The sequence below is a fragment of the Uloborus diversus genome, chromosome 6 (assembly GCF_026930045.1).
Source record: "Uloborus diversus isolate 005 chromosome 6, Udiv.v.3.1, whole genome shotgun sequence".
NCBI lineage: Eukaryota > Metazoa > Arthropoda > Arachnida > Araneae > Uloboridae > Uloborus > Uloborus diversus.
Genome location: NC_072736.1, coordinates 74,215,814 through 74,237,305, shown reverse-complemented (window position 1 = coordinate 74,237,305; position 21,492 = coordinate 74,215,814). Strand labels below are relative to the sequence as shown.

The 21,492-nt window shown below is 33.3% G+C and overlaps 1 protein-coding gene across 1 annotated transcript in view; it reads left to right on the top strand.

Moving 5' to 3' along the window:
* The first annotated feature begins 308 nt into the window (after positions 1–308).
* The window catches only part of LOC129224583 (neuropeptide Y receptor type 5-like), a 53,921-nt gene continuing 32,737 nt past the window's right edge, over positions 309–21,492 (top strand). Inside the window, exon 1 of the mRNA XM_054859065.1 lies at positions 309–365. The gene's annotated coding sequence lies outside the window, so the exon portion shown is untranslated. The remainder of the gene's footprint in view (positions 366–21,492) is intronic.

Genomic DNA, 21,492 nt, shown 5'->3' with positions numbered 1-21,492 from the left:
GCAATGTCCATCCACCAAGTACTTATTTGCTCAATAACGCACCATGAAACTCCCATTAAAAAAAGACCCGTGAAGAATGACGTTGAAAGGGAGCTACTCAAATCAGAGGAAAACAGTCCCTCCTGCCAGCCTGCCCAGATGATGATAGGAGCCCTCGCAACTCATCTACGCACGCGCTCTGGCAGAAGTTTTGCATTCCGTCTACCCATCCCGAAACACGGAGCAACAGTTTAGAGAGGGCTTCCACCGTCTGTAGTTCAGTCTGGTGTAGTATTCTTCGGTGAACGATTCAACTCGGTTTCTGGAAGCAAATTTTGGCGCCTCATCTTGGCTAGATTGAACTGTTGATTGCTGATGATTTAATGGTAAGGGGATTATTTGTGAATAATTATTATATTAAAAAATATATATATTCATTTATTTTTCTTGCATTTTCTCTCTCTTTTAAAATAAATTTGCTGCATACATTTTTTCAGATATTTTTTAAAATGTACTATTTTATGTATTTTAATAAACTTTATGATTGACGCATGCACACTGATTACTACCTTTAATAAATGGCATGTTAAATGCAATAATGGATTATGGGCTACGCACTGTTAAGATTATGCATTAATGGTGAAGTGGTAAGATTATGCATTAATAACTAAAACATATAAGCATACGCACTGGCGTCACGACGGGGAGCGGGAGGGAGGGGGGTTTAGCGTCACTCCTCAGATGGGTGAAAATGGATTTACGGGTTTAGGAAAAAATAAATACTTCAATTCTGAAAACTTTCCACTTATATTGTACGTTATATTTACTCCATCAAGCGCAGTAGCATCACCTGGGGGGGGGGGGGGGGGAAGGTCTTTAACACCAGGTGACACCAAAATTCTTTCAGATTTTTTTTTCACGACATTTAAAATTATGTTTAATTTATCGAATACAGTAGCATCACTACGGGAAGCGTTTCCACCAGTGGATACCCTTCTGTGGGCTGACGATTAAAATGCATTTGAGAGAGTCTGAAAAAGATAAATTCTGAAATATTGATGTATTTCAAATTAAATTTAATCTATCACACGCAGTAGCATCACTACGAGGGGGGGGGGGGGGAGGACAGGCGGCATTTGTGCCGCGTGACACTTCGCTGGGATACACCTAAAATGTATTCAAGAGTTTCTGAAAATATAAGTGCAGAAATCCCAAATTATTTTAAACTAAATTTACTGTATTAAATGTTTAAAAGAAGTTCACTACATTTCAACAAAAAAAAAAAAAAAAAAAAAAAAAAAAAAAATCATTTCCTTATTTTTTCTTATTGAATTCATTATCCATTCAGACGAAAACGCTGCCTTTCAATGGCTCCATAATATCTGAAGCCATTTTTTTTTTTGTAATTTCTAGATTTATTTATTATTATTTTACTTCCTTTTGGACCATTTAGAATGGTGAGGAGTATTTATAAATGTTTATGCATAGATGGGTGGACAACCTTTTTACTGTCATTTTTAAGGTGGGAAAAGAAAGCCAAATAGCCAGTGAATCGAATTTTATAGTAAAGACCTAATTTAAAACGCAATTTAAGCCTCCAGTCATTTTTGCAAGATTAGTCAGAAAAGATGTGACTGTAATCTATACTAATATTATAAAGAGAGAGGGAGGATTTTTGTGTGTTTTTATGTGTTCGAGGTAATTTCTGGAGCCACTGCACCTATTTGTTAGAATTAGGAGCGGATTGACTGCACAGGAAGCTTCCTACATGTCTCAAGAATTCTTACTCATTAGCAGTTAGCTAAATATATTTTAGATATTTTTTTTGCACAATTTAAGTAAGATGGGGTAAAGTGGTCATAATATTAGGCTTAACGAATATTGTTCATCTAATGTCACTTAATCTTTAAGTATAAGGCAGATACAAGTTAAACATTAATTTTACTTAATATGTATTTTTTTACAGTAAACGGGGTTAAATATACGAGTATATGCGTATATATACGCATATATACTCTTGTTCACATAAATACGCCAATAAGTACGTATATGTGTATCTGCAAGTAGTTTTTATTCGTACAACTATACATTCTACTATACACGTATATGCTCGCTTATACTCGTGTATGTAAGAACACTTATATACTCCGGTAGACACGTATATACACGTACGTACTCGAGTAGACACTTACATACAAGCATAAGAAATACAAGTATACAGGGTGAGTTTAAACTCTTGAGCAAATTATTAAAAGGTGTTAGAGGGGAGGATAAGAAGCAAGAATCACATAAGGAACATATGGTCACAAACACAATGCTGACGCGCTACATGCACGCAAAGCCAGAAACTGATGAATGCAAAAAAGTCACAGATTTATATATTACACAAAGACAATTTTACACAACACTTTAGGTCTTAAGAAAGTTTTAAAGCGATTGATGAAATTTGTGGCCTGCAGCTGTAATACATGCGTCGCATTCACAGATCACACTCTCTGTTGCAATAACGAAACTTTTGAAAAACTTTCATCAGCCGCTGCGCCTTTGTAGCGATGCGTGTGTTAGAGCTACTACAGGCCGTAACTTTTAACAACTTCGCTAAATATTTCTTAAAAGCTAAAATGTTAGGTAAAATCATCTTTGTACAAAAAATTTGTGCCATGCTTTGTGTCCATTAGTTTCTGGCTTTGTGTGCATGTTGCACGTCAGTGATTATAGCTTCCTTATGATTCTTTGCTTCTTATCCTCCCCTCTCACACCCCTTTGATTTTTGCCCAAGAGCTTAGATTCACTCTGTAGGCCGACATGTATATAAGCGTATATTCTCGTGTATACATACATGTACTGGTGTATACATGTAAATGTACGTATGTACGTCTATACAGGTATATAATCGTATTTACACGCATATATATACTCGTACAAAGACGCACTGGATGTATCCACGAATTAACTCGTGTATACTCGTATATGTATGTATACTTATATATGCATATATACGTCTACTATACACATATATACATTCAAGTATGCACGTATTTTCTCGAGATACAAGTGTATACGCGCATATGATGTTCGTTTATACGCGTATATACTCGTATATACACGTGACACGTATATACATGTAACACGTATATACTCATGTAGACACGTACACACTCCTGTAGGTAATCACGTATATGCTTATATACTCACATATATGCTTATATACTCGTATATACTTGAGTAGGCTCGTGCATGCACATATCTGATGTGTACATGTATCTACTCATATAGGAATGTGTGTACTTGTGTGTAACAAACGACACGTATATATTAGTGTATACACGCATGTACTCGTGAATGTACTTGTAACTATAAAAATAGCCGAAAGGTACAAGTATTACGGTTATTTATAATGGTTTTGCAGCTATTTTCAACTATGACCACTTTACCCCATGCTATGACCACTTTCCCCCACCCCATGGGGTAAAGTGGTTATAAAAACATAGGGAAAAGAAAGTGCTATAAAACTACTAAAATCAATAGTTCTCTTCCTAAAATTTAATGTACCGTGTTCTTTAATAATGCAATGTAAAATAACAACAAAAAAAGTTGAAGTGTTTAAAGAATTTATTGTATTTATTATCCACCTAAGTTGAAAACCTACGATTTTATGACCACTTTACCCCACCAGACCCTACAATTGGTAGGTGCACCTCTCCTCTGTCTTGGGGTCAGAGAAAGTACTAGTGGCTCAGATAGATGCTGTTATACAGCATGATTTAGAAAAAATACAATGAAAGCCTAATTAGACGCGATCTTCTTAGATTTATCTTTAAACGAGATTTACTCTCAAAACTTTAAAAAGTCCATTTACATTCCTTTGCATCTCACTGATTCAAATATGTTCCTTGACTGAAAGTTTTGTTTACGAATATATTGTTAGTTATTGCACGTTGAAAACGTGATGCTTCTAAGAATTCAACCGCATTTATGAAGTTTACGATGCAGTTTGTACGAAAACATAGAAATTGGCTTCGGGATTTGTGAATTCCGGCTTTGCATTAAGTAACTGAATTATAGAACGGTTCTAAAACTAAATTTGGGACCCACAGATGGGTTGTTATTTGTTAAATATTTTTTTGGCATGACTTTTATCATGGTTGCACTTTTCTAGCAAAAGAGATCTTGCCATTTAAGGCTACTGGATTTTAGTACATTGTAATTCCTTATCGGAGCAGAAACTCCTTGCGGAGGGTGAGTTTTCCAAATACCTCAAACATGCTTCTGAGGATGCTAAGCACTCCTTCAAAAGGTAAAGCCTAGAAAAATAATAACATGATAAAAATGAGAAAAGTATCGAATGAGGCAGTGAGAGGTAAAAGGATGTAAGTGGAAAAATTAAAAACTTGGCGATAACCGGTACAAATGGTAGGTGAACCTCTCTTCTCTCTTGGGGCAAGAGATAGTACTGTACCACTAGCTCTGGTAAGTGCTGTTATACAGCATGATTTAGAAAAACTTTTCTGCCTACCTAGGATGTTATCCTTAAACGTGTTTTACTCAAAACTTGAAAATGTCCACTTAAATTTCTTTGCTTCTCACTTCCTCAAATGTCCTGAAAATATTCAGTGCTCTCGGAAAGAAAAGAGTCCTGCAAGTTGGATTTCGGAAACGTTGACCGCAATCTTTCAAAATGGGGGAACATTGCTCCTGTCTGTAGTTTCGGTTGTTGATTAGCGTGTCAGCATATGATTGAATATTCTACAAAAAAAAGAAAAAAAAAAAAAAAAAAAAAAACAGGGGGATGATATTTGAAAATTATTATGAGCTTGGCCTTTTGAATTTATTGTATATTGCTCCATATATTAGTGATTAATTTAAAGTAGTAACTTTTATGCACAGTGTATTTTTTATTTTTCTCTTAAATTACTTAATTCTTTACAAATGCAATAAGTAAAATTAAAAAGTTAAAGAGGTATGCAGTCTCAAGTAAATGGTTTATTTTTTTGATGATAAACTGAAATTATAAAAAATAATGCCTTGTATTTATAATAATATATCACGGAATCAAACAGTCAGATGCTTTTGAACTTTGCACCTCCCTAGCCGCTCAGAAAAGAGTTAATGGCTAATATAACGCTACTTTCTCTTCCGAATAAAAATAATGGCTTCGAAACTGTCGAAAACTGAAAAAAATAGGGAAGGGGGGAGGGGCGCCATTTCTAAAAAGTGGTACATGTATGCCGAAAACGGCGTTCATATTTGGATTCAAAGGCTCATTTTACATATGAATCAGCAAGAAGTATGTCAGAAGCATTTTGAAGGGGTTTATTTTTGTCGCACAGTGTTATTGGAAAAAAATTAATAAAACAAACTTTTGATAATTTATGGATTGATCTGTTTTTGATACTAAACCCCTCATTAGTAATTTGGACAAATTCAAAACATTAATTAAATAAACTTTTATGTCGCTTTCGGTCATTTTTCAGCATAGAAATGTTCATTTATGCATGTATAAAGAAATGTTGAAAAATAACGAAATTTTTCTTTTCTGCGAATATATTCCAAACATTCTCTTATGTTTGCTTAGAAACATTTTGTGCGTAACTTGTTATTTTTATTGAAGAAATGTTCTGAACTACATTTAACAACTTGTGCTTTTCGTTCTTACATATTTGTAAATATTAAAATAATAAATCTTACATGTACGAAACTGGCCATAATGATGTTCATAACTTTTTTCAGAGTTTTGTTTTCAAAATCAAATTATATAAACAATATGGGATTTTTTTTTTCATGTAGTAGGTATTTGTGCAGGACCTGAGGCCAATATGTTGACAAACAAATTGGAAAAATAATTTATTTTCAACTAAAAATGTCTTATGTTAATATAAAGTTAATTATGATGAGATTATTTACTTAAAAAATGCACAGTAACGATATATGCGTATTAATTTCTACTAAAGGGTTTTTTTTTAGAGGTACAGAACTTTAAGTTGGCAACACTGTTTGATATGTGTGCCATTTTGATAGCTGTCACTTGTTTTGTGTTCAGTTCGGTTTGCCATTTCATCATGAATAAACAACAAGGCGGTGCAACATGCCACACAGCGCGTGTCACAATTGATTTATTGAAAGAGACATTCGGTGAACGAATAATTTTGCGTAATGGACCCGTGAATTGGCCTGCAAGATCATGCAATTTAATACCGCTGGACTACTTTTTGTGGGGATATGTGGAGTCTCTGGTCTGCACCGATAAGCCTCAGACGTTTGTCTCCTTGGAAGAGAACATTCGCCACCTTAATACTGATATACGGTCTCTATTGCTGCAAAAAGTGAGAAAATTGGACTTTCCAATCGGACTTTCTCCGAGCCAGCGGAGGTGGCCATATGCCAGAAATCATATTTAAATAAAAATGGCAAAGAATTATCTTTCGAATAAATCAACATTCATGGCAATTAACAACATTTAACTGTGTTTTATTTGAATTTAAAGTTCTCTACTTATAAAAAAAACACTCTTTATATAATAGAGAACGCATTGTTGTTCTTCGTGTGCGTAAATTTTCAGAAATTGTCAATACTTTATTATCATATGCAATACCTAAGGGTTTACTTGTAAAATCGATTATTTTGAAAAAGAAATGAGTTCGTAAGTTGCAATAAGTGACAGTTCATATGAAATTGCTGACATTTCACAACTTAGTTTTTGACAAATACGGAGCATAATTTTTCATAAAAGAAGTGCGGGAGCTCTATAATTTTCAAAGCTACTTTGATACTGCTATGGTCTGATTTGTAAAACATGAATAACTTCTCAGAAAATTGGAAAGAATAATAGGAGCTGAGTTCCCGTGAACTTCTATGCAAATTAAGCCTTGAACTAATAAAAACATGACCATTGGTAAGATGTTGCTAACTATCGATTTCTAAAATATTTATATTTTAATTTTTGAAGTTATTGCACAAGCAAAACTTTTGCTTGATATTTCAAAACAAGTCATATTTAGCTATTAATCCAGTTGCATACTTAAGGAAAAAGGCCCTCCGTGGGAAATTTCGTGAGGAAATTGTGAGACCAATTTTGATGCATTCTTTATGGCCTATGTAACTATGCCTCACCGGGTGTTTTGCTTGAATTTGTGTCAGACCGCCTGTGTGACGTCATTATTCCAAGATGGGGGCTTCACTAGATGTTGATGAAAATTTACGGTTTTAAATTAATTTTGAGGCATATTATGAAATTTTTTCAACTTATATTATATATTTAACACTTTAATATTGTTACATTTCAAATTTAAAAACAAATTGTTTATATAAAATAAGTTATTTATTTTGCTATTTTTGATTTTTGATACAGATTTTATGAACTTTTTTAGTTACCAATAGTAGTTAAAAAATATTTTGGAAAGCTTGTACGATTAAATCAAATTTATTATTCCAAAAAACCTGTAAAATTATTTACATACACGTGTTTTGGGGTCATAAGAAGCATTTTTTTTTTATGTAGAAAAAATTTACAACTTCCGTTACTTAATATCGGAAGCAATGACAATTTTATTTTTTACATTTTATGTACTCTAAGTAATGAATAATTTATTTAAACTCTGATTTTAATTCAAAAATATAGATTTAAAAGTAAACAAACAGTCCTCACTTAAAGTTCTTCATCTGAAGTGTCATCAATATCGCTTTGTTGACTGGGTGCTTTTCACATAAGTCCCATCACATCGACACACACAAAGTTCAGTGCATGAAATATTTTGAGATTTGCATTTGCATGAAACAATGCATTTGCCTTTTACACAGCTGCATCGAACTAGTTTCAAGATGAATTCAGGCGCACAAGGTAGTATACATATAACTGAAGCATAGAAGTTGTCTTTCTTTTCCCATCCGAAGTCTAACGGTGATGGTGATTTCGGGTGCTGCTGGTCAGCAAGACGCCACTCTAATACCTGATAATGTGCTCTTAAAATGTATGGGGACAAAGATGCTCTTGTAGGAGGCAAATTTTCATTTTGAGCCTCTTGCTTGGAAAACATGAACCAACGAAGTTCTTCAATATCTGAAATCTTGGTCAGCGGCACATACACGGAGCAAATAAATCCTTCAATAGTAACTTTATCATTTGCACTAAACTCTTCGGTTGACCCCAGATGACTCAAAGCATCAAGAGTATTTTTGTCTGCCTTCTTATAAATTTTCCAAAAAGATGGTTTCCCTTCTTAGCAAGTGAACCTGTTGTATCACATCCTGATAGAGCATTGAGTCCTAATATTCCTTTAGTTTTTTCTGGTCCTCTAATGCGGTCATAATTCCTTTAATATCTCACTTTCAGTTTTCTTATCTTTTAATACTTTCCCAAATGCTGAACATTTGGGTTGACTTGCCTTTGCAATTTTATAGGACGTTATTTCAGTCAGGGACTGAGGTAATGTCAAAAGGGAACGGGCTGCTGAAAGTGTGGTAAGAGAAAGTGGAATTTTTCTATCAGAGTCTTTTTTCTGTTCATAAAGTACCATTACAATGCTATGCAAAGTACCCTTCCGATAAGATGTGTCTTCAAGGAAATCAATGTTACCTGCAGCATAAAGTAAAAATTTTGCTTTTATCACATCAAGAAGAATATAGATTCCGCCACTCTCATCCATGCGCCTTTATTACCTCATTCGCTATCTGTGTTTCCTAGCGTAGAATTTAAGCATAATCAATCGAAACACCTATTTTATGTAAAAAAAAATCAATTATATATTTGCTTCAGGTAGCAGAGTGCATATTAAGGCCAACACCAACTTGCAAAGGCATATCCCGGGCGTGTCGATGAACAGTTTCTTTCTAAGCTTGGTACGGAGACAGTATTTTATACATGAATATGTGTGATAGTCTTTTAGCTTTATTCAGCACGATATTGTTCTGCACCTCATAAATAGAATTAATTTCGAATTTTACGTTGCAGCACCATTTCAAAAACTGACCAACTTCGATTGGAACGGCATCAACTATCTGATTCTGTTCAAGAGATCCTGTAAATCTCTATTTCTGATCAGATAAAACTGCTTTGTGTGAAATTTTCGCAGCTTCAAAGATAGTTCTCATGGTTTTTTCCAATGTTTATAAAATCATCTTCTGCATTAGATAGGGTAATAGCTACAATTGTCTTTAAAGATACGCGTTGCGACTCATTTACACTTTTTGGATTACTAAATATAGCGTCATCAATTTCCTCTTGAATGAGATTTTTAATTTCTTTTCACGTTTTATTTTTTCCACTATTTTTATTTGCAATCGACTGATAATTCATTTCAAGTCTGTTATTGTAGTAACATTTCCCTGAACAAGAAAATTATTTAATGCACACAGAAATTCTACGTCTGTTGCTTCATTAAAAATGTCTTCTGACGTTGTTACTACATCAGGATCGCAATTTTTTCGCAAAACATTAAATACATGTTTTTCCCAGCAAGATTTATGGTATAAAATGTTCTTTGCATGATGGTCTTCTAGATCTGTACAGTCACTGAGTTTAATTTTGAAATAGGAAATTTCAATGGCTTTTTTTAATTGCTGACCTGCAGAATCTTTTTTATCGCCACCAAAGGTTTTCTTACACCGCCTTTTCCGAGGCAGAAAAAACACTTATTTTTGTCACCAACGACAATTTTGGATCTCGTTGTGTGTAGCCTACAACATTTTCTTCATGAATGGAAGTAGAACAAGATGGTTTATTCTTTTACATTTCGTGTAATTTCTTACTTCTGTTCATACTTGCTTTATGAGTGAACTTCTTGTAGCATTCTGCATGCCATAATCCGTTTTCAATTCTTCTACGGTTACATTCGTTAATCTATCAGTAAGTAATGTATATACTCTTTGTCATTTCATTGTGCTCTCTTCTTGATACATTCTAATACTTTATCATAACCAATGGGTTTAACTAATGGGCACTTCTTAATCTGACAAAAAATACATAGTTTATAATTAATTTGTAGTCTTGATTTTTTTGAAGATGGAGGCAAAGAAACTTGTAAATGAGTTTCTGGGAGAGAGAAGACATTGTGAATAAAATAGCAGTGATAAGTTACGGAAAAATAACCGTACTTGCAGATTTGCAGACTAATCACCAACAAACCGGCAAACAATACTTTCTCTACTCAGAAGCTTTATCTTCTACTCTCCCTACAAATTCCTTAAGAGCACCCCTGATGTACGACATTCACATCCGGTCAAAGAGTTTAGGGGGTCAGGGGGTATACAGGTTGTTAGAATTCTGTTAAACGATTAAACAGTCGAACCTCGTTAAAACGAACTCAAAGGGACCTTTAAAGTGAATTTGTCTCAACAGCAGCTCGTTTTATCCGAAAAACAATAGTGTTAGGTGTGTTAAGTGATTTTAAACAGAAGGACGGGGATCGCAAATGTAGTTCGCTTTAGCAGTAGTTCGTTGTGATCGTGTTCGAATTAACGAGGTTCGACTGTACTAATGTTTAGTGATCTTAGCCTGAAAATTAAAAGTATTTTTAACTGCGAAAACTCACTCGAGGTACTTTTAAAGCAGCTAATTCTGAGAGTCAAAGTGAAAAAAGAAGATTTATCAGATTTTTTTTAAAAATAAGTTAATAAAAAAATTAATTAAATATTTTGCTTTTAATTTATAGTAAGAAGATGAACTGAATATTAATCAAATAAATTCACCAGAAAAATATCACAAAATACCCAAAAATTAACTCATAATTGCAAAAACTCATCATAGCCGCCATCTTGGATTGATGACGTCATACAGGCCGTCTGACACAAATTCAAGCAAAACACCCGGTGAGGCATAGTTACACAGGCCATAAGGAATATAAAAAAATTGGTCTCACAATTTCCTCACGAAATTTCCCACGGAATGTAGTATGCCCCCCTACTATATAATAATGAAGTCGAGTATGTATTTTTGAACTGTCATATATTTTGCTTTTTTTTTTCTTTCAGAAATGTTTGATTTTGCTTTGTTTGATAATAGCTCTTTTTACTTCCTTTTGCGAAGTAAAGGAAGTATTGTATTCGCTAAAAATATTTTACCCACAAATAGGCCTCAATTTCCATTTTTCTCGTCCTCGAATGAATATTGAATTTTTTTTCAACCCGACCACACGTGGATATATGCCTAAGAACGTAAAAACACCAGAAATATCCATTTTGACGACACCAGAATTAATTACAACGAGTTTTCTCGTGACGTCTGTATCTACGTATGTATGTGCGTATGTACGTATATGTGCAAATGTGTGTATCTATCTCGCATAACTCAAGAACGGTATGCCCTAGAAAGTTGAAATTTGGTACGTAGACCTCTGGTGGGGTCTAGTTGTGCACCTCTCCTTTTGGTTGCATTCGGATGTTCCATAGGGGTTCTTTCACCTTTTTGGGGGAAATCATTGTTATTCCCAATTAAAATTTATAATTTGGCAAACACTTGGGGCGAAAAATCGTCAAGATTTTGGTCGCCAATTCTTTTCACCAAATTGGCGACAAATTTGGCGGTTTTTTTTAAGTCTGGTTTTATTTTGACCATTATTGGTGATATTTAGAAAGAGTTAACCATTGAATTACATTAAAATGTCTAATATTGGGAAAATTAATCTGAAAAAACGTTTTTTTTTTACTTCAGTTCTCAACAAACTTGGGGGGTTGCACAACTAGATGGGGTAAAAATATTTAAAAATTTTTGCTTACTCCAACGCACTATTATCATTAAATTAGCGTAAAAGGAAGTCATGTGATGTTGCACACATCAGCTAGTTTAAATACGTTTTACAAAGTTTCGCAGATTTAAGGATTTCCTTTTGATGGTCACAGTTGATGGGCTCTTGAAAAACTTACTTAGACCAAGAGTTAACCCTTAACTGGTGAAGTGAGATACCTAGAAAAATGTGTCTTACGCATTCAAACGCTTTTATATGTATATGTATGTAATTTAATAGGCTGTTTTAGCTGCTTTTATATAAATAGATAATAGAAAAATCATTGTAAATTTTGGTTTTTTAATTTGCTAAATGTTGTGGAGTTCCCAGGAAACATTATTGTTGGGCTCACACACATTTCAAATTAAACACTTCCTTTACAAGAAAAAAAAAAATTACTACGTAAGGTAAACGTAGAGTGAACGGAAATAAGCATTTAAAAAAGATAACATGACTTATTGTCCAGGGATGAAACTGACCTTGACCCATAAACTCTGAAAACTGCCACATGTACCCATGAACTTAGACAAGGCATGTGCATCGGTAAAAGAGTGTAAGAAGTTTGTTCCAGCCCTCCCAGTTTAAAAAAACTTTCATTCGTTAATCTTATATTAAGAAAAAAAAAAAAAATCTGGTTCGTACCTCACACTCTTTGTACATCCATTAATTAATGTTTTTTAACAGCTCAAAAGAATACCTTGGTTAAAAGTAATACTATTTCTTAAAAGCATAATTGTTTTCTGCATTTTCCTATAAAAGAAAGGTAGAAACAAAAAATGGAATTTTCAAACATATAAAGTGATATTTTTCTTGGCGTTTGAGATCTGAAATTGCATTACTGAAAACTGTATAGAACATGTAAATACGTTAATTCCGGCCATCCGCAAAAATACAATAGAATGGTGCTTTAGAGTAAGCAAAATAGAAAAAAAAATTTAAACACACAAAAGTCTTTGACAGAGCTTCATTTTACAAACAAATTGAGCATTGATTTTTACGGGTGTATCACTAAATGTCGCCACTATCACGAAATCGACATCAAATCTGTAATTTGTTTTTCGTCACCAAAGTTATCACCAACTTAGGTATATATCACTAAGTTCGTGATAAAAACTTAGTGACATACCGCTAAGCAATTGTCATTTTATGAAATTAGTTCAGTTTGCATAGAAATTAACATCGATTTGCTTCACAAGCCGTGTTAATATTCCTTTTAGAATATTAGAATGCAACCAAAAGGAAAGATTCTAAATTAGATCCCAAACAAACGCTATATACGAAGTTTTAACCTTCTACGGCATACCGTTTTTGAGTTATGTGGTATACATACCCATATATATATATATATATATATATATATATATATATATATATATATATATATATATATATATATATATATATATATATGTTACATATAAACAAATTTTTTTACATTCATACCCATTTTCTGTTGATCAAGAACCCTGCCAGGTTGCAACTCGCCAGAACAGCACAAGATTTGAACTCAGCATTCATTACAGATTTAATCTAACATTGAATTAACACTAATAGCATTATATAAAGCTCTAAATTAGCGGTCACCTGTCACCAACAGGTAACCATTTCATTATAAATAGCTATCAAGGAATCAAGTTCCAGTCGCCAAAAGTGGCGACCATGGGTTTTCTTAATGTGTTAAAAATTATATCGCGCTATGACAATACGTTTCCAATTATCCGGCTCGTTCAACGCATCAGTCGACCCAACCTAGGCAGTGTAATTCGGAACAATCTCCCTGAGAAATACTCGGAGTCGAGACCCGGATACCATTAATGGTGCCATCACTGACACTGACGATATTGATTGACTTCGACATGAATTAAATGACTGTTTGAGCCCTCCTCTTGAGCTTCTAGTAAACGCTACCTTAATTTTGCACAAATATACTCGTCGATAATTTTTTTCTCGTCGTTTATTAACGATCGAGTATTTCAATCAAAGTATAAAAATTAGTGATTCCTGATGTATGACTTATTACAATTTCAAATTATCTGAAAAATAATCGTGTTAGCCGACAGAAATTTTCTGACTAATAAATAATACTGAAGTCTGTACGAGTCGCTTTCATGAAGTCTATGTAGCTTACACATTTGTATTATACTTAAAAATTGTAAATTTTCTCTTTTGTAGTGTGACTATATATTTTTTTTTCAAAAATATATTCAGTAAAATTTTGCTTGTTTTTTTTGTAGAATATCATAATCTTTAAATCTGTTGTCAGTATTACTAATTGCGAATAGGCTTTTTTCTTTTTTAATTTCCAATGGCGGGTACGAAAGACAATACTGACATCCAAAATAATGAACGAAGAAAAAACATGGAATAACAACAGAATGACAGTAGAAAAAAATCTATCGACCCATTTGGTATCTTGCCTTCCATTATCGTTCCCACAAATTCTTGGAGTAGAGCACAGGGTTGCGCTTCAGATGAATACAATTTAAAGGTTCCCGAAGGTTACAGAGCATGCTGTATGGTCATTAAGTACATTAATGACATGTAAATGCTTAGCAAGGCAGTCATGGCCAGTAGCTAGGAAGATTTCTGCAACTGCTTTCCTTCTAGGCCAGTCGGAAATTTTACGGATATCTTTCCACCAGGATTTCTGAGAGTTCCTAACTGATAGTTCTTTTTTCAAGTTGTTCTTAAAAAAATGATCTCATAATCAACTTTGAATTAAGAATCGGAACACTATGAATAGCAGTTCGAACAATTACTCCACCTTATTTCGCCAAAAAGTCAGCCTTTTCGTTTCCCTCCACTCCACAGTGGACTGGAATCCACGGAAGGTAAATAGTTTTCTGCTTGTCCGAAAAGACTGTTAAAGACTTATATATATATATATATATATATATATATATATATATATATATATATGGAATTTTACGAAACCCAGTATTTACGGCACTCTTTATTACTTGAATAAAGAGACTTACTACACTGTGTTTCGAAAAAATAATTTTACTGCCCTGATCAGTTTTCTTGCTTAACATTTCGAATAGTCTCAAGTGCCGCTACTCTGTCAATTATTTCTTCTATTCTTCTATGGTGTTTGAGTTCCGTGGAACTAAAGTAATCTGCCAATCTGCCATTTTTAGCCTACTTTCCCGTAAAAGTAAAGGAAAGAAGAAAATATTATAAAAGAAGGCTTAATGTATCTTTAAAAAAAAAAAAATATATATATATATATATATATATATATATATATATATATATATATATATATATATATATATATATATATATATATATATATATATATGAAAAATATAAAGGGGTTTTGAGATGGGGACAAATGTTTGTCTGTCGGTCGGTCGGTCTGTATGTTTGTCCCCTTTAATAACTTCTGAGTGAATAGTCCGAGTCGGCTAATGAATTTTTTTTCGTTCGAAAGATCTCAGACAGGACACCTCATTCCCATATTTAAATTTTTGATTTGAACAATTTTTCTTTTAATTATGAACAGTTCAAAAAACTTGATGAGGAATATGTATAGAGCATTTTTTTTTATTTACCATATTGAGGGTATTTTTTCAACGATTAAAATTGTTTAACATCACAATGTGACAAACGACAATGCGAAAAAAAAACTTTTTGGCACCAAAAAAAATAACAATATTTTGTACATTTTGAATATATTCGCAATATTTAGTTTCAAGTAATGAAAAAAAGCTACTAATAAAAATCAAAATACAATATTATTACTTAACATTGACACGAGTGAGAGATAAATATGGCTGAATAAAAATAAAATGATTTCAAAGGTAAATTGTTTTTACCAGAGCTGTAGATTCGGTGGGAAAATAATGTCGAAATCCAGATAAAAATTATGACATAACTACTCGCAACTTTCAAAAATTTTCAACTCAGTGTTCCGGTTATAACTTTTCTTTTTACTAGGGCTGGAGCTCCCGCAATGCGAGCTATAAGAGTACTCAACGCTTTATAGTGCATACAAATTCGCACCCAATCATTATTATTCTATTTCAAATGAACATATCATAAATAAATAAACTTTGACTTGAGTTTTGATTGGTGACGTAAATTAACAACTGTTTTATTTGCTTTCTAAGGCCTGTTGTGAATCGCAAATATTGTAGTAATTAATCAGTTAAATAGTAAACATTTACGAGGAATTAATTTCAAGACATATGAGTTTCATACGTAAGATTATATTTTCGTATGACAAATAAAATCGCGCATATTCCATGATACTCATGATGTCTTCGACCATACATATTAGGATTGAGTGTTTATTTAACTTGGTTGAAAATGTTTAATTAACGCTTTTGTATGAGAAAGTAATTAAGATTCGGAGCTACTCAATCTAAATTAAATGTCACCAAACGTTATTGCATTTGTTTATCGAATGCAATTAGACGCTTGCTTACTTCCTGTGTTTTCCTCTCTTGCGTTATTTTACGCAAGAAATTCAACTACTTTGTAAGCTTTTATAAAATTATAACTGATTTTTCTTTTATTTGCAGTATATTTAAAAATAACTCCAGCTTTGTGAAGAGGAATACTTATTTTGAAAGCTTCAATACGGAAAGGAGAATATATATATTTTTAATTGATTAAAAATAACGTTGTTTTGCTTGAACCTGATTTGCTGAAGGATAAAATAGTAATCATTAGAACACTTAGTGTTGTACGTGAAATACACCGCCAGCTCAGTCATTTCCAGCCGAGGACTGCAGTTTCGTGCTTATTAGCACTCATCAGCCCGGCATAGGAAAGTGACTGAGCTGGAGATGGAAAACCTCTAAGGAAGCAAAGAGTGCGACACAAACTGGTAGCTAATATAGAAGCAGACCAGACGAGTGACCGAAGCAATGGTTCGGTTCAACTCGAAGATTGAACGCGAGGCAAGGTATATTCAGTAAATTACCGCCCATTAGCCAGGCCTAAAGCAGAAATACGTGAAATACACCGCCTGCTCAGTCACTTTCCTATGCCGAGCTGATGAGTGCTAATAAGCACGAAACTGCAGTCCTCGGCTGGAAATGACTGAGCTGGCGGTGTATTTCACGTATTTCTGCTTTAGCCCTGGCTAATGGGCGGTAATTTACTGAATATACTTAGTGTTGTAGTTTTTCAACGGCATCTTTATTTCTGTACCTCAGAGACAAACTAACGTAAGTCTAAAAAATGGCAATTTTTAGGTTATTACTGCTTTATATGTAGAATCTTACTCCGCATCGAGTCATTACAAAGTAATTCTATAAAAAATTTCCTTTATAGCTATTTACCAGCATAAAAGAGAGCTAGTCCCATCCTTTGCACATCTATGCACCAAATGATTTTTTTTTTCGCTCTTTTTACTTCCTTTTACAAAAAAGGAAGTATTGTATTCGCGAAAATTTTTTCACTCAAAATTCGGCCTTAATTTCCATTTTGCTCACCCCCGAATTGATGTTGAGTTTTTTTTCAACCCGCCATCCGCGGATAAGTGCCTAAGAACGTATAAACACCCGAAATATTCATTTTGACATTCCCCCGAGTTAATTACAACGACTTTTCTCGTGGCGTCCATATGTACGTTTGTAGTTGAGGATGTGCGTATGTATGTCGCATAACTCAAGAACGGTATGTCTGGAAAGTTGAAATTTTGTACGTAGACTCTTAGTGGGGTCTAGTTGTGCACTTCCCTTTTTGGTTGCATTCGGGTGTTTCTAAGAGTCTTTTGCCCCTTTTTGGGGGGAAATCAATGTTAATTTCGAAGTATACTCACTTGGTGTCATAATTTGGCGAACACTTGGCGATATATCGCCAGTGGTTTGGTCGCCAAGTTTTGTCGCCAAGTTGGCGACAAATTTGGCGTTCGTTTTTAAAAATCTTGTTCAAATTTGGCCACTGGTGGTGATATTTATAGAGTAAACTATTGAATCACACTAAAATTGCCAACAATGGGAAAATGACACTAAAATTGGAGTAAAAGGAAGTCATGTGATGCACACATCAGCTCGTTCTAAGTAGCAATAACGTGACTTTTGTCAGTTTGGCTCTGAGGTAGAGATTTTACCTTACCTGTAGACTTTTTGCTTTCTATTATGTCGTGGAAACTTTTACCAAATTACCTTTTTTTACTTAAAATTCGTGGATTAAAATAAACATCGGCAGTTAAATTTCACACTCATTTTTTGGCCTTAGTTCTGCGAGATATTATATTATAGAAAAAGTAACCTCCCAAAAAATTGCCAGTTAGAAACTCTTTTTTTCTTTTCTGTATTCTTTTCTTATTTATTTTTAGTGGACTGAGTATTTTTATTTTAATTTAACATTTTTCTCTGAATTTCTTCTCCAAAAGAGTTTTTTAAAACAAACATGAAAAGCACCAAAAAAAAAAAAAGAAGCAACTGTGTAGTAAAACAGTCACTTGACTTTGTCGGGAACGAGATTCTATTTTAATTAAACAAAAAAGGGGGATATTTTTCTTTAATTGGCTAATTAGTTATCACGATATTTGTTTTTTGAAACTTCCAACAAGATCTCTATAGTGTAATGGCAAAAGCAAACGAGTGGTGTAAAAACTAGACTTCTTTTTGCAAAACATTTTCTTAACTCAATACATAGAGAGATTTTTCATTTTTAATTAATAAAATTGAGTTGTTTAAAAATTTAAAATTGACCTTTATTTCTAAGTTAATGATAGTTTATTTTTAATTGTAGTATTCGAAAACATACAATAGAAATTTCATTATAGGCTGCAGAGAATCAAGTTCGACCCATAAGTCTTATCATCGATAATTTAAAACGAACTATAAATAAATGGAAAGAAACTAAACAAATTAAACAATAAATTATATGTAGCATATAACTCATTCAACATGCATTTATTGCAGCAATCTTTACATCAAAATATGGTTATAACACCCTAAACATTTTCTGCTGAAGCGCATATTTGTATGATATTTTTATTCAAATAATAAAATAAATTTTTTAGCATTGTATATATTTAGAACATTCCTGCTCTTAGCCATTTTTTTAATCTACTGAGTGACAAAAAAGGATTTGTTAATATACTAATGGCTTAGTGGGTAGTAAACAACTTTTTTTGCTGTAGAAATTTTCTTCACGAAAAAAGGTTAGTTGGAGTAATAATAAATAATATATGTCTTAATATTTAGTGAGATTTGGAAGTTGATCATGTCCGTTCATTAGTGTTCATCTCCATCTTATGATATTATCATCCTGAACTTCCTTTTCATTCTTTTTTGAGTAAATTTCCAGTCAAAACATTCCTGCCTAACGTACCAAAAAAAAAAAAAAACTAATGAGTTGGGGAACTACAAGTTCTTTCTATTTTTCCAGATAAACATTCTGAATTTCTATGTGTGGTAACATCATGAAGAAAATCAGTAGAAGGCTCAAAATAGGTTTGATGCGTATTTCACTAAATTACATTATTGTGGCAATTAATTGGGAAATGCGTTTTTTTTTTTTTCAAAAAATCAGTTTTATTCACGTTTTTTATGAATACATTTGAAACTAATAATTAATATAACCTCCCTGAGACTTAATAACATCACAGACACGTTTTGGCATGGAATGTACAAGACTGGCACATATCGTTTTGATTTCGACGTCTTAATACCATATGTCAATAACAAACGAAATTAGCTTTTCCATCGTAGTACTGTCAAAATCATAAAGAAGTTTTACACGGTAGCCCACAAATTTCCAATCGGATTTAAGTCTGGTGAGATTTCGGGCCAATCCAGTGTAGTAAGTTTGTTTTTAGAGCAGAAGTCGATAATTTGCTTCGATGTGTGACATCGAGCGCCGTCTTGTTGAAAAACGCCATCTAGGTTCGGCCAAAATTTAAACATGGTTGGAAGCACATTTTGGGTCAATACCGATTCGTATAGCTGACACTGTTCATTATTTCTTCTACAACAACAAGGGATTCTGACCCTGAAATGCACCTCCAAAACGTCTTTTTGGGTGGATACTTGGGTGCTTGATTAATGTGGTGCAGACGAAGAGGTTCTCTTTTGCTCCTTCTCACGAACCTGAATCTAACTGCTTGAATTACAGAATGTGTTTCGTCAGAAAATAAAACCTTTTCTCAGTCCATGTTTTATATTTCCTTGCCCATTTTAACCTTTTTATCTTCATGCGAGGCGTGAGAAGCTGCTTCTTGTACGATCGACGTGCTTTCCGACTACGATCTAAAAGCCTGTATCTCACTGTTGAAGGTGCATTGTCAACACCAGCTGCCACCATGGACTCGGACAGATCAAAACTAGTTAATCGAGGATTCATAACACTCATTCGATGCAAACTTTTGTCGTCATGAGCCGAAGTTGATTTTCCGCCCGCATTTTCAAATATGGTTGGTTCAGGCATTTCCTGTTACCTTAAACCGCTGCCATATTCTCCCGACACTTGATTTACTCACTCCACATATTTCGAGCATTTTTTTTAACGTTTTAGAAGTGTGTTCTCTAACTGCAATCACTTTAGCACGTGTTTCAAGGCTGATATCCATGACTCTACTTTCTCTCACAACAAGCGAGCAACTAACACTGCCAACTTCTATCCACTTGGCGGAAGAATTTATGTGCCTGCTTACCTGATGCATACAAACAGCTACTAGTTTGACAATAGCTGCCATTTGGACTCTGAGCTGAATTTGAGTGCTTATTCGTTCGCTTACGTGTGATAATGTGAAAAAAAAAACATTTCCCAATTAATTACCACAATATTGCAGCTTCTCTTTCAGAAATGATATGTGTTTTTGGATGAAAAGAAAACTATCAAACGTGTTACTTGCACTAATATTAATGTAATTCTAATTAGTATTTCCAATTTCAGTAAACTAGTTTCTTTAAAAATTTCATATCTTGATTATCTTAATTTTTTGGAGCTTTTCACTAAAAGCCATTGTTGCATTGTTGTACTTCCAATTAATCTTTCCAATTTCAGTCCACTAGTTACTTAAAAAATTTCATACCTTGATCATTGAAATGTTTTTGGAATTTTCACTTCTGTTGAAATTTTCTGCAATTTATTAATGATTCCAATTATCTTTTTTATATTTTTATTCGTATAAGTTTCCATAGTCGCAAAAAAATCCTGTCGCAATAATCCTTCAGCTGTTAACCCAGTCGTGCTTGATAATTTGTGATTGGATGCTTGGTCTTTTCTTTATTTCTTAGTGGTTTATAATGTATTTTTTCCGTTAACTACTTCGATTCTACTCGTATGTATCTATAATACGTAATACTTGTCAATAATTGAGTTTCTTGTTTTAGCTTTCCAGCGTTCTGTATGATCCAGCAACAAATCATAGCTTCCGAAGAATTGAAGTAGTTAGTTGCTTTGAAGCAAAACTTGTATTTGCGCATTAAGTTCACGCATTGCTTTTCATTTGAAATCAGTTTTAGCTAAGTAAGTTATTTTTAAATGTGGATAAGTATCTACTTAAACTGCATTTAAAAAAAAAACAACTGCACAAATATTCTTTTTAAAAGTGTGTTTGAAAGTTTCTTCCAATTTAAAACCAAGTTTGAATTCAACTGGAAATTACAAATATTCCCCAATAATATATGAGAGGCTGACAGTATCGCAATGAAATATTCATAACAAATCTGTAATTACATTTTTTTACTCAAAATGCTCCTGTACAGTACAATTCTATTTTCGAGAAATCTAATTTTGGGAGACATTTTATACTGTTATTGTAACTTAAGTTAAATTGATTTTTAGTGACATACTCTAAAGTCGAAAAATATTTGCATTACCGTTG